The sequence below is a fragment of the Pinus tabuliformis genome, chromosome 5_2, assembly GCF_031772625.1.
Source record: "Pinus tabuliformis cultivar Carrire ecotype Pingquan chromosome 5_2, CPIR1, whole genome shotgun sequence".
NCBI lineage: Eukaryota > Viridiplantae > Streptophyta > Pinopsida > Pinales > Pinaceae > Pinus > Pinus tabuliformis.
Window position 1 is genome coordinate 846711634 of NC_142306.1, and position 19608 is coordinate 846731241.

Here is a 19608-nt window from a genome sequence, read left to right on the forward strand (position 1 = left end):
ATCATTGTATCCTTTGGCTTGTGCTACCTCCACCAGCTTTTGGCAAGCAGCTAAAGGACCTCCTAATGGTTTCCCATTAACTTCAAGCACCTCATTTTGGAGGAAAAAAGGATTTGCAATATTCACTACCTCTTGATCACTCAGCTCATCCCACAACCCATCCGATGCCAGAATTAAAAAGTCACAATCTCATGTAATTGGAATAATTGTGGTATCTGGTTCAATTGATATCCATTATTTGAAGTTGGTGTCGCCTATTTCCCTGGGCACTGCTAGCACTCCCTAAACTCACCAAACTCCGCTGATGCGAAAAAGAGATCCACCCAGATTCTTTGTGCATTATTGCTCATCTAGCCTTCTAGCTTTGTGATCACATGTTAGATCTTGGGCCTCTCCACTTCTTCTGCTAATAATTTCTCAGCTATCCCCGGCATTAGAAACAACTAATAAGTTCCCATCTATGATCACAACACTTACACAAGTAGTACGCTAACCATGTCAATTCCCTTCCTCAAAAGACCTTCATATGTTTTCAAGTACCCGACTCACACTACCCCCTCAATACTATTCTTATTTTTTAATCTGTCTGGCATCTCCTCACTGTTGAGATGTATATTGGCCAAAGCATCCACAATGCTCTACCTTAGATTTTCAGAGGAAAAAATTGCAGCTTTCCTACCTCCATGACCATCAAGTGCAGCAAAAAAGGGGACATGGAGTGACTATGACTCTGACTCTAATTGTTCGGAAGTTGACAGAGGGCGAATATTGGATGTTGTGGCCTTGTGGAAATCCTACATTCAAGATTTGGTTGTAGAATATGTTGTTGCATGTGAAGTACGAAAGGAAGTTATATGATTGAGGAAAATTTTGTTTGGGAAATCTCTAAGTCCTACTATGATAAATTGAGATAATCTAGGCAACATCAATATGTTTGAAGACCCCGAAGGTTTGTAACTACTTATGTATATTTGATATATTGTTACTGATTGGGGTTGTGTTTGTACAAGTAAATCTCTAGAATTTTTGGAAGCATTTTTTGCATGCTTGATGTTACCTATCTAGTTTATCACGAGAAATTTGTTACCGATTTGAATAACCAAGAGCGTTGAGGCATTGTGTAATGCCTAGGAGGACATATGGTCGGCCTATGTATTGATGTCTAGTTCCTGAAGTAGGGAGGGTGGCGTAGATCATAGCGTTATGACCTTGTATTACGCACCTAGTTCCCTGGGTTGATGGTTAGCAAGCAAACTTGATGGTACCTAGAGTGGTTGAAATCTTTAGTCCATATTAGTCCCACTCGGATAGATTTCCCATCAGGAATCCAGTCGGTGGCACCGTTTGTGCCTAAATTATTTGTGGTTCATTTGTTTTGATATTTTCCTTGTACTTGTATATATATTTGTAATTATGAATACCTCCCTAGTTAAGAGGGAGTGGTGAAGAATGTAACTAGGTTCGGTCTTCATAATTGTATTTGAGTCATAATGAAATGTATTTATCAAAAGAAATAAAAATGAATTTCATTATTATTATTATGGCTTATTAAATCATGTGTTTCATGCTTGGGTCATCATGTTATAGGTCAAAGGCCCCATTTAGGACTTCTAGGTTTTATATTGAGTCTTTAGAGTCATTGTCCATTTTATGAGACCCTTCTTGGGCTTTTGAATCATGTAGAAAGGATTTTTATTGAGTCAAATAAGTCATTTGTCACCTTCACACCAAGTCGGCCCTTACCTGATCAAGTCGGCCTACATGAGGGTAATTAGACCCATAGAAGAGTTTATAAATAAATAACAATTCAATTCATTTGAATGACATCACACAAGTTCGATCAGAACAAGCATAAGAGTACGAAATTGCAATTGCAGAAGAAGGAGAAGGATTGCAAGATCAAACTTTCTAGGGAATATATCTCTCACACGTGTGAAGTTAATGAGCTACTATTGGGAGGTTATATTTTATGATGTTGCTTCAAGATAGAAGTTTCCGATGCTGCTTCAAGATCAAATTTTTTGTTGTTTCTTCAAGATTGAATTTTTTTTTGTTTCTTCAAGATCAAATATTTTGCAGATGCTTCAAGATCAAAAATTTTGTTGCTACTTTAAGATAAAAAATTGTTGATGCTTCAAGATTGAATATTGTGTTGATGCTTCATGATCAAAGTTTTTGTTGTTGTTTCAAGTGATCAAGCGCTCAATATTTAGCTCAAAATCAAATTTCTCAGAATGGCTCGAAACCTGAGCGATCGCATCCATCTCGACAAAACAATCCTAACACAACTCGTTTCACTGAAAACCGAGTTCGCATGAGGAAGTTATTGAGTTATGTCCACTTTTCTAAACAAGCGAAATTTTGCAAAAAAAATGCCCAATCACTGCACAGTCAGCAATCCATACCGCTGACTTGGCAAGTGACTAGGCAAGGTCAATTGTGGTCAACGGATCAATTAGAGCTTGCCAAGTGTTAGATTTTTATTTTTTGATTAGTGTAGGTGATGTGGCATATTTTTAGTGGTTTGAATGGGACCAATGACGAGGGGACAAGTGGCAAGCCCAAAAGCCACCACGTGTCCCTCCCCAAAGGTCAGGCTCGGCACAATTCATCAAAATTTTATGGAGGCATCCTAGTTTGACCCCACAACCTCCACTACACAGTCCACATCTCTTAACCCTCTCGACTATACAATGGTTCTTAACTGTATAGCGCACCAGAACTATTTGTTGTTTAATTGTTTTGGGGTTGGTGGTTGGGGGGGGGGGCAGCCCTCCCTATGTGAATGCACCAACGTGACAACAATGATTAATTCAAATGGCTCCAACATAAAACCACGACCTGACAGTTAATGCCATTCATGTGAATGCGCCCACAGTTATGACAAATGGTTAGTGTTAACTAATAGAGAACACACCTTAACCGCGACATTAAACCATCAGGTAGCAAGAACATGTGTCACCTCCACAGAAAACCGTCAGGGTTATGGTTTCAGAACTGTTGGGGAATTTGTGCTAGAAAATGTCATATGTGACCACTCCAAAAATCGTGACTAAACGGTTATTTAATTGTGCGGTAATTGCGCACTAATCTACAGTTTAACACTAATTAAACTCCACGTATAATTAATTAAACTCAGATTAGCAGTTAGCAGATTTTTTTTTCAGACTCCGCTATTTTTAGAACCACCACCATATTTGGTGGCCCTAACTGGAGTTCTTCCAGATTTGGAGGAGGATTTTTAGGAAAGACTATTTGAGCTATAACTAGAGCATTTTTCGACCAAATGGACCAAGAAAAGGTGTTCCTAGCTAATTTTGACATTCTAAACACATTGGTGCAGGTATCAGGAGCAGTAGAGCTTTGTAAATAGCATTTTCTTTCCATATTGAGCTAATACAGAGGCCCAAGCCATGGAAGATGGACCAAGGAGATGTAGCCCAAGAGGGGTGAACTTCCTTCATCAAAACACTGTGTTAAGTGTTCAATTGAAGGTTCAATGTACTTTTTATTGTTGTTGTTTAGCACTTGTCTTTTAAGCTAATTTTCTCATGAATGTCACATTAAACTTGATGTAATTTACCTGTTTACAATCACCAAACAACCTAAGGAAACCTATGCAGAGGAAGCAATGAACAAGCATTTATTTATAAATATGTAATTGAAATAAGCACAACAAAACTAACATTCAATTGCCTCAACCAGATCTTAGACAACGATTTGAGATTCAAACAGATGCAAGTGATTACATCATGGGAGCAATTCTTATGCAACACGTTAAGCCCATTTCATTTCGTTCTGAAATTTTTAATGGAGATATAACTAACTATCCCACTTATGACAAAGAACTTTATGCATTGGTACAAAGTGTCAAAAAATGGAAACACTACTTGATGGGAAAGGAGACCATTATCCATACCAACCATCAACCATTGCAGCACTTACAGTCACAGTCGAAGTTGCAACAGTCACAACATTTTAAATCAATGGGTTTTATACAACAATTTCATTTGGTTATCACGTACAAAACGGGAATCTACAATAAGGTAGTTGATATGCTTTCAAGACCTATTGTAAATTCATTTGTTATACTTAAGCATAATTTTGTTTTGCATGAAAGTTACATTAAGCAATATGCATATGATAATGACTTTCAAGATGTGTATGCAAGCTCGAGTCAGGGAAACCAAATTGAAGAGTTGGATTATCATGTACATAACATTTTGTTTTATCACTTGGGCAAGTTGTGTATTCCACGGGAGAAAGAAACAGTACCATAAGGGAGGTGCACACTTCATTGATTGTTGGACACTTTGGTGTAGGTAAGATAGTAGAAAATCTCCAAACGTATTGTTATTGGCCACACATGTTTGATAATGTATCTTGATTCATTAGAGGATGTTATTTGTGTGCAACAAGTAAGCGTAGTAATAGGAAACTATGATTGTACACTCCACTTCCAGTACCTTCACATCCATGGGAGAGTATCTCAATGGATATTGTAGGAGGTCTTCCATTGTCAAGGAAAGGTCATGATTACTTGTATGTAGTTGTAGACAAGTTCAGCAAAATGTGTATACTAACACCATGTAAAAAGTAAATTACAATTGAAAAAATAGCTCATCTTTTCTTCCGAGACATTTGGGTTCATTTTGGTCTTCCTACTTCCATTGTAAGTGATCGAGATTCTCAATTTTTTGGGAATTTTTTGTCAAATTTGTGGGACATGATGGACACAAAGTTGAAGAAGAGTACAACCTTTCATCTGCAAATAGATGGACAAACTGAGGTGGTCAACAGAACAGTCATTCATCTTCTTAAACGATATTGCAGCAAAATTCCCAAGTTGCGGGATGAACAGTTGCATTATATACAGCATGCATACAACATGGCAAAGCATTCTTCCACAAACACGTTGCCATTTGAGCCATTTTTGGGTACTTGCCAAGATCGCCATTGGACTTCATCTTTGAGAAAGATGTTTCCATCGATGGTCATAGTGACATTGATAAGGCAAGTAAGTTCATAGAGAAAATTCAGTTGATACATCATACAATGCAAGAACAACTTGAGAAAAGTCAAAGCAGCTATAAGGCAAGGCATGAAAAACACCAGGTTGATCACAAATTTCAAGTTGGAGATGAATTTTGGTTATATATTATCAAAGAGAGACTTAAATGGGAAGGTAAAAAAATTAATCCAATCCGTAAATTCTAGAAAGGATTTGTAACAATGCATTTAAGCTTGAGTTGCTTCCTTATATGCAAATATACTATGTTGTTAATGTTGAGAATTTGAGATTGTTTGAGCCTACATTGATTGATGATAAACGAGAGCATGTTCAACTGCCATCAATAAATGATTTCTCGCCAGCATATCTTGATGAACTTCAACAAGATCTCATACTGGACAGAAGAACCAAGACTTCGAAGAGAGGGAATGTTGAATACCTTAGAGTGGGACTCAAGGGACAAAAGCCTTCTAAAGTCAAATGGTTGCAGATCAAGAAGGTGAGGGAGTTGTACCCTCACCTGCTGAATAATTGATAGTATATTTTGGGGTCCAAAAGGCTTCTAGTGGGGAGGAATGATCAGGCACTCAATATTTAGCTCAAAAATTAAAGTTCTTAGAAAACCTAAATGAGTTGTGTTAGGATCTTGGTAAAATGATCCTAACACAACTCGTTTCACTGAAAACCAAGTTCGTATGAGGAAGTTATTCAGTTTTGGACGCTTTGCTAAATAGGGGAAATTTTGTTAAAAAAAATGCCCAGTCACTGCACAGTCAATAGTCTGTACTACTGACATGACCAGTGACTAGTCAGGTTCGACTGTGGTCAATAGATCAGTTGTAGCTCGCCAAGTGTCAGATTTTTATTGGTTTATCAGTGGACGTGATGTGGCACATTTTTAGTGGTTTGAATTGGACCAATGAGGAGGGGACAAGTGGCAAGCCCAAAGGCCGCCACGTGTCCCTCCCTAAAATTCGGGCTCGGCACAGTTCATCAAAATTTTATGGATGCACTGCAGTTCAACCCTGCGACCTCTGCTACATAGTCCACAACTCTTAACCGTCTCCGCTATACAATGGTTCTTAACCGTATAGCACACCATAACTATTTGTTGTTTAATTGTTTTGGGGTTGGTAGTTGGGGGGGGTAGCCCTCCCCATGTGAACGCGCCAATGTGACAACAACGGTTAATGCAAACAGAACCAACATAAAATCACGACCCAACAATTAATGTCATTCATGTCAATGCACCCATAGTTATGACAAACATTTAGTGTTAACCGGTGGAAAACACACCTTAACCACTACATTAAACCACCAGGTAGCAATGACATGTGTCACCTCCACAGAAAACCGTCAGGGTTACAGTTTCAGAACCATTGGGGAAACTGCGCCAGGAAAAAGTCATATGTGACTGCTCCGAAAACCACGACTAAATGGTTAGTTAACTACACGGTAATTTCGCACTAATCCATAGTTTAACACTAATTAAACTCCACTTATAATTAATTAAACCCAGATTAGCAGTTGGTGGATTTTTGGCAGAATCCGCTATTTTCAGAAATGCCCCCAGATTTGGTGGCTCTAACTGCAGTTCTTCTAGATTTTGGAGGAGGATTTTTAGGGAAAAACTATTTTAGCCATAACTGGAGCATTTTTCGACCAAATGGAGCAGGAAAACGTAATTCTAGCTAATTTCGACATTCTGAACACATTGGTGCAGGTATCAGGAACATTAGAGCTTTGTTATCAACATTTTTTTCCATATTGAGCTAATACAGAGGCCCAAGCCATGGACATTGGATCAAGGAGATGTAGCCTAGGAGGGGTGAACTCCTTCATCAAAACACTGTGTTAAGTGTTCAATTAATGGTTTGTTGTACTTTTTATTGTTTTTGCTCAACACTTGTCTTTTAAGCTAATTTTCTCATGAATGTCACATTAAACTTGATGTAATTTACCTGTTTACAATTACCAAACAACCTAAGGAAACCTACGCATAGGAAGCAATGAACAAACATTTGTTTATAAATCTATAATTGAAATTAGCACAGTAAAACTAACATTCAATAATAGATCATCAAGGTCAAAGTGTTGTTGTTTCAAGGTCAAAGTGTTGCTGCTTCAAAGTGTAGTTTCTTCTAGGTCAAAGATACATTTTTGCTACTAGGTCGAAGTTGTTATTTAAAGGTTATCATCTGCAGAAGAATGGAAGGGCTAACTTGATGACTAGAGGAAGTATGTCTCTAGGTCAAAGAGTCTTGGATCATATCATGAAACTATTGAAGGAAGAGTTGTTGACTAGGTTTTCCCCTAGATAGGGGCTTTTCCCTAGATGTCCACCTACATTTGGTGTCTTTGATCTTCGTGTTATGGTTTTGGTAATTGCTTGATGAACTAAGATAAAAGAAGAACACAAGAAAGTTAATAAGAACATAAGAATATCACAAGTAATTATCAACATAAAGACAATATTTCTACCTTTCTGATTTTCCAACAATGGAATGGCCAAGCATTTGACATAACTAAACAACTGAGATTATTTGGATGAGATCACTAGAAGTAGAATGGAAAAATATCATATGAGATTATATATCGTCATGGTTTGGTTGGACTTCTTCATTGGAACATCAATGTGAACCGAGATGAGATCTTGGTGACCTATGAGGGGGTGGATACATTGATGGATAAATGAGCTATCCATTGAGACAACATGATGATCAAGATGATGTTGGCTTGGGTTCAAGGAGCCTAAGATGATAAGTTGATGGACTTGTAGTTGTGACCAATGGAGCCTTAATTTGGTTATAAGTGGTGATCTTGGAGTATTTCTAATTCATGATGAGATTGAATCAATGACTTGGGTAAACTAAGTGCAACCTGATTCAGACGTAGTATGGGATGTGTCTCTTTGGAGCATGCTTGGAAAACAAATATCAATTTTGAGACACCTTATTCACATGACCCAATGATAGAGTTGGGTAAATTTGGTTGCAGTTATGATGGCACCTTGGTGTGACACTTATTCAATGGGTTGAGTCTCGGAGAGTTAGCCATTGTAGCATGATTTGTAGATTGGGATGATTGATGAGGTTAATTTTTCCATGATCTAGAGAGCCTTCTTGAGGAGGAGGACTTGGAAATCTATGGAGACCACTTGGTATGTAGATGAGATGATGAGGCAAGTGGGACTTGCCTTCTTCATAGATGTGTGAGTAACATCCCTTGATTTACTGATGATGCCAAAAAAAAAAAATCCTCAATCTTTCACTATGTGCAGTCATTGATTATAACCAATACAAAATTAGTTGATTTATGAAGAGTTTTGTTATATTAAAATGTTTTTACTTTTACTGTAATTATTTGTAATAATTTGGATAAGAAATATCAAACTTTTTAACTTACCACTACCACTACAATATCAATATCAAATTTTCAAAAAAAACCACACCAAAAGAAAATATACCCCACCTAAAATTACTAATCATCACCATGTGAATCTTTTCCTGCCTCAAAAGAGGTGAAGAAAACCAAAGACTTGAAAATGATACAACAAAGATAACTCCGTAAACATGCCACCAATGTAATCTTGCTCATCCAAATTACTTCATTAAGTAATTAATTTGAATTTGATTTAAATTATGATTCATTTAATCTAGATTATAACTAGATCTTCTCCTTGATATTAAAGTGGATCTTTTCCGTGGCAACGAAAGCAAGAAAATTTGATCTTGCTTACGGAAATTGCAACACAACCCAAAAGAATAGAAGAAGAAGTTACAACTAAGAAAAAAGGGAAGAGGAGCCTTTCAATATTTGAAAACCTTTCAAAAAATCATCAGGTCCGAAATTAACTGACTTAGTAAATAGTTACATATAATGCCCACACACAGCTCCACTTCTTACATTTGATCACAAGCTAACGACCATTATCCTTGGAAATCCTATTAAGGAAAGTTGTTAATTAATTACTTGTTCAGTTAAGGCTTTGGCCTCAGCGCTTTTCCAATCCAAGCTATGGAAAAGGTTTGTAGATGACTATTGTGTCGTTTGGTCTCATGGCCAAGAAAAGTTAGATCAATTTTTCCTGCCTTTTCTTGATGTTCTCATGTCAAAGAAGGATGATGGTTCTTTCTCCCACTAGATGTTTTGGAAGAAAACTCACACTCAGTAGTATCTTGATGCAAAATCTCATCATTTCCCTACTCAAAAGTTTGGTTTTCTCAACATGCTCACTACTCGTGCGATGAGAATCTCTAATGAAAACAACCTTTATAAAGAGAAAGCCCATATCCTTAATTTTTTTGTTAATAATAGATATAGTAGGCACCAGGGTCTTAAAGCTTTCCTTAAAGATAGCATAGGTCCCAAGGTTAAGAAATACCATAAAGATCGAATCTCAGGGGTGCATCTCCCTTCCATCTAGGGGACCACTATAAAGATTTTGAGAATCCTAAGGAGGCATAATAATCCCTCAACATTTAGACCCCTTAACATCATTTGTAGCTCCCTAAGATCTGTAAAAAACCCTGTTGACCCCAAGGATATGAAAGGTGTTTATGTTATTCCATGTTTTTTTGAGACCTCTTATGTTGGTGAAACTGCGCGCTCTATTAATCAAAAAATTCATGAGCACACAACCGACATCAAGCATGGGAGGACCCAGTCTTCAGCTTTGGCAAAACACACGAAGAAGACTAAGCATCATATATGGGTTAAGTAGGCTCGAGTCATTGCTAAGATTTCTCCTTTTCATCACTGGAAATTTTAGGGGGGCCATTGAAATTGAAAGGAGGTCAAGTAATTTTAACAAGGATAACGGTTGGAAAATTAGCAGTTGTTAGATCATATGCCATAATATGTATAATCATCTCTGCAATGTCATGTCAAGGTGTCTTAAATGACTGATAGAAGGCTAGATATTTGTGGGTGATGTTTAATATTTGTCCTTTGTCCTGGCTCCATTTAATGCAAAGTTCAGGACATGGAATTTTGACTATATGTGGGTCCTGTGTGGACACACAAATCCAGGCTAGAGAAAGTTGTTTATGGAGTGTTGCACCAATAATTTAACAAAGTGGAAACCTTAGTACCATGTAAAAACATGGTTTAAGTTTATATAAAATGGGAATCTCAGTGTAAGTTATATAAAATTTTCCACTCAGGAAAATAACCAATATCATTAAAAATTAATATATATAGAGTCCAAAATGAATATATATCTATATCTATATATATAGATACACTTAAACTTTTTGTGGTATACTTAAACTTTTTGTCCAATGTGTTAATGGTATGAAGGAAAGTTATATATATATATATATATATATATATATATATATATATATATATATATATCGGTGATTGGATTAAAGAAGTTATATGTTGGTGAGTATGAAAGATTGACTTCCAATATTTGGTTATAAGTCACGTGCAAATTTTTTATGAGCAAATATTATTTAAATGTTATGTATAGTTACTTAATTTATTTTTTTTAGTTTTTTATTTTTATTTTTATCTTAGTTAACATGAGCAAAATCTCAACTTTGATGACAGAGTGTTACACATTTTACTCGAGCTTCTAAGCTAAACAAGATATTTGTTAGCCTATAATATAATAATATATGAAAATAATTATATTTATACACACATTAATAAAATACTTATAATAACTACATTAAATAAATCAAAATATTAATATTATAATATTATAATATTTTCAAAATAAAAATAATAAAAATATTAACCATACATATTTTATTTTTGAAATTTACTAGTTAATTATTTAAATAATAATCCATTTTTTTTTCAAATCAAAATTATAGATATAATAATCCAGAATTAATTAGCCACAAAATTATCAAGGTGGGATCTTTGTTTCCAAGTACATTTTATTTTTGAAATTTACTAGTTAATTATTTAAATAATAATCCAATTTTTTTCCAAATCAAAATTATAGATAAAATAATCAGGAATTAATTAGCCACAAAATTATCAAGGTGGGATCTTCGTTTTTGAAGTATTCAGCGTTTAATGAAACATATAATGATGAAATTTGAGTTAGTTGGAATCTCTAAGGATTTTCCCCACCCTTGATGGCAACGTTGGATTATCTACAGATTTTCCGCACCCTTCAAAAAATGTGAGAGCTGAACTATCATAACAGTTATATCATCATTGGATCCTCTGGCTTGTGCTACCTCCACCAGCTTCTGGCAAGCAGCTGAAGGACCTCCTAATGGCTTCCCATTAACTTCAGGCAGCACCTTCTGGAGGCAAAAAGGCTTCGCAATATCTACCGATTCTTGATCACTCATCTCGTCCCACAGCCCATCCGATGCCAGAATTAAAAAGTCACAGTCCCCTGTAATTGGAATAATTGTGGTATCTGGTTCAGCCGATATCCATTGTTTGAAGTTGGCGTCGCCTATTGCCCTGGACACTGCTAGCGCTCCCTGAACTCGCCAAACTCTGCCGATGCGAAAAACAGATCCACCCCGATTCTCTATGCGTTGTTGCTCGTCTGGCCTTCCAGGTTTGTGATCACGTGTCAGAGCTTGGGCCTCTCCCCTTCTTCTACTAATAACTGCTCAGCTATCCCCAGCATTAGAAACAACTAATAAGTTCCCTATGATCAGAGCACTTACGCAAGTAGTACCGCTAACCATGTCAATTCCCTTGCTCAAAAAGCTTTCATCTGTTTTCAAGTACCCGGCTCTCATTGCCTCTTCAATACTATTCTTCTTTTTTAATTCGTCTGCCACCTCCTCGCCGCTGAGATGTATATTGGCCAGAGCGTCCACAATATTCTGCCCGAGATTTTCTGCGGCAAAATTTGCAGCTTTCCTGCCTCCGTGACCATCAAATACACCAAAAAAGGGGACATGGAGTGACTGTGACTGTGACTGTGACTCTGATTGTTTGGAAGTTGGCGGACGACGAATATTGAATGTTGTGGCCTTGTGGAAATCCTCCATCTTTCCTTTGTCGCCCTTTATGCATGAAACACCATAATGAAAACCGTCCAAGAGCGTACTTGAAGAAGACGACATCGAAGCTGCTGATAATCTGTTCCTGAAATTATAAGCTATGCAATATTTGAACACTAGTCAGACTGTTTTCGTTTCACGGTACCGCTTGTATATTGATTTGTATGGACTTCATGGGGCATTTCACGCATATAACTCTTTGCTCGCAACGGTTCATTTCAAGATATCAATGTCGTTTTGATTTAATTATTTTTATACTGCTTTTAGTTTTAGTTATGAATTATTACAAGTAGTTTTAGTTTTAGTTATGAATTATCACAAGTGGTTTTAGATTATAGGTTATGTTGTTTTTTTTAATTTGTATTAGATTATAGATTATGTTGTTGTTTTTTTAATGTGTATAGTTATATAAATTAAATCGTTGGACAATAGTTATTAGTATTTATTTTAAGTAATATTTATTTTATTATTTATTTTAAGTAATATTTATTTTATTATATATTTTATATGGTTGAGATTTTTTTGTTTAATTTTTTGCTTGTAAATAGATATTGTTATAATACTATAGTTATTAATACTTAATCTCAAAAAAATCCTAACTCATATTCATATAACATTTTTTAATTAATTAATAACATATCTAAAATAATTCTCAATATTTGGTGTATGAATATTTTAGTTAAATTAAAATTTAATCCATATATAATGAAAATTATTATTATTATTATTATTATTATTATTATTTAATTTTAATGTCAAAACTAAGTGAGACACCAAATTGGTGTATGAGACCCTTTTGTTTGTGGGACAAGGGGCCCACCTATAATGAGACACCAAATTGGTGTATGAGACCCCTTTGTTTGTGGGTCAAGGGGTCCACTTGTGGCGCAACGATTTCACTGCTAAGTCTACAAAGGCATACATATTTTGTCCTCTAGTGTTTTTTAACCTGTGACCTCTTAAGAGGGAACACATGCTCTTAACCATTAGGCCCACTCAAACTATTTTTTTTAATAAATTAATTTAATAAAAAAAACTATAAATAATTTATGATTTTAGAAAACTTTCACATTTTTATTTTATTAATATTATAAATAAAAATAATAATTAACAATGTTCCTATCCTAATTTATAAATCGCTTAATTTTTCATTATAGTTATTAATCATAAATTATTTTATATTATAATTATTTTATGTATTCTCTACAACTATGTATATTTTTAATGTTAAATCTTTGGCATATCAACTTTATTTTCTCTTAACATGTTAGGGTAACATAAGTGTGATTTTTTATCATCTCTCATCTCGTACCGTTACTTAGGGTGGAATGATCTCTTCCTTGTATATCCATGAGAATGGAATGGTGTCCTTTTTGTATCTTCATGACAATGGAATGGTCTCCTCCTTGTATATTCATGAGAATGGGATGTTCTACTTTTTATTAGTTTCCGTGGGAAAATTGTTATTAACTTTTTCTATTTTATTATTTTGCACAAAAACCAAGGTAATTATTCTAAAAAAATAAAGACGTCTTGAGTTTATGCCCTATGGTGTATGGTGCCTTATGACTTCCTAGAATGAGCTTCAGATTACTTAGGCAAATTTAAGGTTATATTTTATAAAGAATTTTATTCAACTAATAAGAAAATTCTCAGTCACGATGTCAATCATTACAAAATTTAGAGACCTTATTTGGCTTTATATCGAAGCAAAATATGTGCAAGCTTATGATAAGTCTCAATTCATTGAGAAAGTTTCAGTTTCAATTGACTAATGCTAACATTAGTATATAACATTTTACGTTACACTAAAATTACATGATCATATCTTTTCTAAAGAGTGATGCTACGACAGTAACCTCACGTGTAAACATACACATGGCTGACCATTGTTCCTACACTTGCCAGCATTGCTCCTACACTTTCCATCACTGTCACTTTCTTGGTTAGTAATGACCCTGAGTCATTGTATAAGTGTTGTTTCATCTACTTTTGGTATATTTTCAAACCATTTTCCAGCTAGTTGGCCTTGCCCAAGCAAATCTCTAAACCATCACAATAAGTTGTACATGTCTCATGTATTGTTGGTTTCCACAACTCTTTCATCTTCAAGATGTTTATCTACACATATCATGTATGATTCCTAGAGCTTTGGGATCTTTAAGCTATATAATCCATATCAAATTAAATGGAAAGGAAGAGGGATTTTGAGTTTGTGTGTGATTCAGTTCTTCCAGTAAACCATACATAGTTATGATACAAGTAATATGGCACTGTCAGTATTGTCTTAATAACGGTGATCATAAGTTTTTGAATCTAACTTTGACATGCAATCTAAGTTTTTATGGGCTTACCAAAGTCATTGTAGTTGAGGGCGAAGAGAAACAGGGTTTGATTCTGATGTTGCCTCTACAACTTGAGCTACTTACTTTTTGGCTTTCTGTCTTTGTGTGCAAGGTATGTGGGTTTACCTTTTGGACTGAACAAATGAGTCAGGGACGATCCTACAAGCTAAGAATGTCATAAGGATCAAAGTTAGCAAGTCATAAGGTCATAAAGATTAAAGTTAGCATGTCATAAGGTCATAAGGATTAAAGTTAGCGATTTTGCAAGCCAAGAATAAAAGAGAGGCAAAACTTATTTTTACAGGTGCAATAATTTCAATTGCAAATATTAATAAGCCTTTGTCTTCATAAATTTCACATAGGTATTTCCATTGTGTCATATAAATATGTAAAATATGAGATGAAGTCAGTTTACTTGTTCATTACCTTACATGTTTTGTCATTGTGTCATATGAATATGTAAACTATCAGAAGAAGTTAGCTTACATGTTCGTTAGCTTACACGTTCATGGGATCCTGCCAAGTACACCATAATAGCTCAAGTGGCATTTCACAAAGTTGTTCAGACTTGTTTTGAGATCTGTAGTGGGCATGTAACCCAACTCCATGCTTGCAAGGGTGACATTGGAATATGTGAAGGGCGTGTCTCCATTATTTGGAATTCTAAGCATATTCTTCCTAGCCTTCACTTTTAGCAATTCCTCCATAATCCTCCACCTCTTGTGCTCTTGTCCATAGTGTCAAGAGAACCAATGCAGCCCTTAACAATGTCATCGATGTATGTGAATTCCCTTTAGTAGGATGATATGTTTGGTCTTGTTCATAGAAAGGACTCTCATTATTCAAACCATATACCGAGCTCAAAGAGAACACACAACAACAGGTTGTGGGTGTTGTGGGTTTGCAAACTTGCAGATCTCAAACAAATTAGCCAATCCCATAATCCCATAATGTTGTTGTGGACATATGAGCTAGGATTCTCCATGGCATACTTGACCCCATTTTGTGTAGCCAAGTTCAACCCATACTTTTTGCAACATTAGTCATCTTCATCATAAAGCCCAGAAACTCATAGGTCTGAGGCCTCAATCTCTACATGCAGGAGGCCATCAAATTCTATAGGAGTACTCTATAAGAATTCCCTGGTTGACGTTCTCTTATCATATCATCCCTCACATCCCTATCCAGTTTGCTGAACCGGTGAGTTGATTTCTATATTGTCTGCTACCTACTATTGTCCGGAGACTCTTCCTCTTGTAATGTTGCTTCTCCTATTTTCAAAATAGATAATCTTTGACTCTGCTCTGGCTTATGGGGTTCTCTAGCAACCAGTTACCCTCCATTGAATAGACTCATTGATTCAAATAATAGTATTATCACTTGACTAGAACCTTCCTCATTAAATGCCAACTTTTCAATTTGTCTTTCATGGAAAGTAACCAGACGTGTCATCGAAATGAGCTCTTTTTTGTGTTGTCCATCATGCATCTTGGGTTATTATAAGATAGAAAAGTGGTAAAATAGTGGGCCCACATGGTTGAGTGATAACAAGATAAAGAGACAAGTGGTAAAATAGTGGGCCCGTAGGGTCACAGAAGTGGTGATTTATACTCAATTAAATTATTAATCATGTCTTTTATAGAAGGATAGAAGGCTTAAGAGGATGTTGAGGCATTGGTGGCATGGGGGTATATACCTATGTTGTATGTAAGATCTGTATGGTTTAACAGGCAGGATGGGTAGCTAGTTATAGGAACAGGGGAAAAACTATGTCTTACAGGTAGCTTGTATTACTCCACAAAATTCCATTATAGAGTTGTAATAAATCATGGTGAAATGTCCAAATAAATTTTCATAAGCCATGGTGGTGACTCTGAACTCATGCATAATTCCAACCATTTTGAGTATACCGTGTTGGTATGTTCTATTTTCGGGGGGGGGGTGAACTCATGCATAATCATCTATTTGTAGGCAAAGTTACAGTTATATTTCAATATATTATCATTGCTTGTGTGTCAACTTGACCATGCCTCTCTATTATCCCTTTTGTTCACGTTTTTTTCAGTCCCTGCTCTTTGCAACTATGTTGAATTCAACCTTGATTCTGGCCAAACGCTTGACACTTTATCACTGGAACTTGGTAACTTGAATCCACTTTGCTCCAATAGGACATGGTGTATAAGGCAAGGGAGGTACTCGAATTCTCAACATATGCCCTAAAATTTATGATGCAAAATTGTACGTTATAATACAAATTCTTAATTAGAAAGTATTGAAAATTAATGGGAAAACAAATACTTTCATGAAATTAGAATCTAATACAAATAAAATTGAGACTTGTGATTCACATCTCTCTTTCTACAATTTAGCTTTAGCTAATCTTTTGATACTCCTACAAAACGTGTGCCTTCATAGAGTGCATTAGTAACTTTGGGAATGGTGTATATTTGTAGAACGATTCTTTCAAAAATAAAATGATGGAAGTTGTTAGGATCCTATAATCTAGGAATCAAAGTGTGTTTTCCTATCTTACTATTTCATTTTTGGGGTCTTTTTTTCAATTTTAGCCTATGAGTCAATAAATGTCATAGTCTAAAGGGTCATTGTATAAAGAGTCATACAAGTTAAGGTCATTGTAAATTTTCATTTCATAAAGGGGTCTTTTAGCCCAAAGTCGAATTTGTAAAGGTATAATAGTCCATGAGAGGTCATTATTAGAGTTGAAGGGGTCATGTCATGGGTCTGTTAGCAGTTTATACTTCTCATACCTCCATGATTTCAAATTTCGTCATCATGACATGAGAGGGCTTGTGGTGGCATTAAATTCAAAAATTTTGCAAGCCATCCCTTGTTTCTCCTTCATCCAAAGTGAAATTCGAGCTCTGAACTAGTATGAGGTTTCAAAGAAGGTTGCATAGTTGAAGGAGGAGGTTTAAGCTCAAGGTACATGGTCGTTATGCATATGTTGTGCAAGTTGGATTTAGCTATCTTGAAGGTCTGCAGGAATTGAAAAAAATACTTCAGGGGTTCTAAACCATCTAACTGTCATTACAAACATGCCCATTTTCTCCGTTTTTCTAGGAAATTTTCGCAACCATATCAACCATGGAGGTTTGCCACACTCTGATATGAATTTGTTATGAAACTAATTGTTTTTGTCATCATTTTCAAAAGTGTTTTAGGACCAAATGGAAATGAACTTAAAAAAACCGAAAGAGGTTTTTTCCAAGAACAAGCCAAGGAAAAAAAACCTCCTTCAGTTTATGTACAGGTATCATGTATTGGAAGAGTAAAATGCATATTTACAGTCTATTTTTCAGGTTTTAGCATTTCATGTTTTAGTTATGATGTTTGGGTGCATATTGTGAGGAGATGGATAGGAATTTTTTGAAACTGAGAGAAGTTTCTCTCAAGAAAACTCTCATCTACAAAAAATTCCCTCTTTTTTGTAACAGCTAGCAAGATTCAAGATATATGATTTCGTCTTTGAACCCTATGTTTCCATAAATTCGGTCCTTGTTTCGTAGCAGACTTGCTACGCATTTGTTGCGCAAACTAAAAATAGTCATTTTGAAGGCTTGTAAGCATGGAAGGAAGCACTCAGTGGGTTATACATCAACACCAGGTCATCTCAGGCACATCTACATACTCAGTTTTGCACAGAAACCACCTGCAACCACACCAATTTGAAGACTTATGCCCTCTGTTGTGCAACTATTGCGCAAACATATCAGTCAATTTTATTTTGGAAATTTTCGAATTTTGGAACTTCTAGAAGTAATTTTGGTTATTGGATAAGTTTTGATAAGTTTAAATTCAGTTATTTTGAGTTGTTAAACAAATATTCCAGCTTGGTCGATGTTTCTAAATTGTATTAGTCTTGATATAGAAGTTCCAATTTTTCTACATATCAAGTAAAGATGCATTGTATCTAGCCCATTTGACTTCTATGGAGTGAATTTGACCACCTAGAGTGGTAATTCGAATTCCTCATTGTATATAATGATGTAAATACATGGAAAATAGTTATGGTTGGTAGTGTAAGAGGCTAGACTAGAGATTTTTGAAATTTTGTATCTTTTTTCCAAATGAATAGAAGAAGGCAGATGTAATTTGGACAGTGATACATGTGTCATAATTATTGGTATGTATTTTCTCTTGTGATGTGATATGTATTTCTTTCAAATATGTTTCTAATATATAGCTTCATACTATATAACTTCCTCATGCTCAGCTTGAAAGGAGATTTTTCAGAATTCATGTATTGCTCTAATTGATTCAGATGATCATAGATGTGTCATTTTCTTCTATGGAAATTTGAACTCATCTATGGCTTGATGCTCAATTTGTCATTTTTCTCTTACCTCACTCATCCTTCCACTACAATGAATTTTGATTGATTTCCAGTAAGTCTTCCTATCTTGCCCCTGTTTCAATTACATCATATCCCTTATTCATTTGGATCTGTAACAGTGCTCTGATCATAAGTAGTTATTCCCTCTACACCCTCATTCAATGAAAAAAAAAACAAATCTTGAACTATTTTTTGATCAGTATAACCAGCCTAAGACCTAGATCATATCAGTCATTTATTTGATTGATAGCACAAGATAGTGAGAGAGCCTTCTCCAAGGCTAGGGGGGTTGGACCTTAGCCTAAATTAGGTTTGTGGTTACCTCTGATATTTCTCTCGTCAACCTAGGGAAAATTACAAAGTGCTAACAGAAGTGACATACAATGAGAGATCAAATTTCCTAGAACTATTGTAATTGTATTAGAATTCTACATTTATATTTTGAACATCCATCCTTAATTGGAAATTAATTGACTTTTCTTTGAAGCACTTGAATTGGTCTACATGAACTTCATCATTAATACTTCAACATGGTCCAATTTCATTTTAACATCCTACAGTTGTTGAAGTAGTGTCCAACATCATCATTTATTTTCATCCTTTATGAAGATGAAATATTATTTTGTATTATTAGGTTCATTCTTAGGCTCTCTGTAAAAAATTTCTTGACTCTTAATACATCAGTGGAATTCTCTAGTAGTATCTTCTCAAGAAGATCCTCTGGACATTTTGACATGTTTGGTCTTCTTTTTGTTCTTTGATAATTTTTGAACCACTCGCTTGTATTTATCTCTCCTCGGTATCTTGGACTCTGTGATTTTTTTCATCAATTTTCCCTGGTAGTTGTACTTCATGTAATATCTAAAATTGGAAATGAATCATTTATTTATAAACACAAAAATTTCAATT

At 35.3% G+C, this 19608-nt stretch overlaps 1 pseudogene; it reads right to left on the reverse strand.

The window, feature by feature from the left end:
• Nucleotides 1–11124: 11124 nt before the first annotated feature.
• LOC149161954 (putative protein phosphatase 2C 30 pseudogene) lies at nucleotides 11125–12063 on the reverse strand (annotated as a pseudogene).
• Between the last annotated feature and the right edge of the window lie 7545 nt (nucleotides 12064–19608).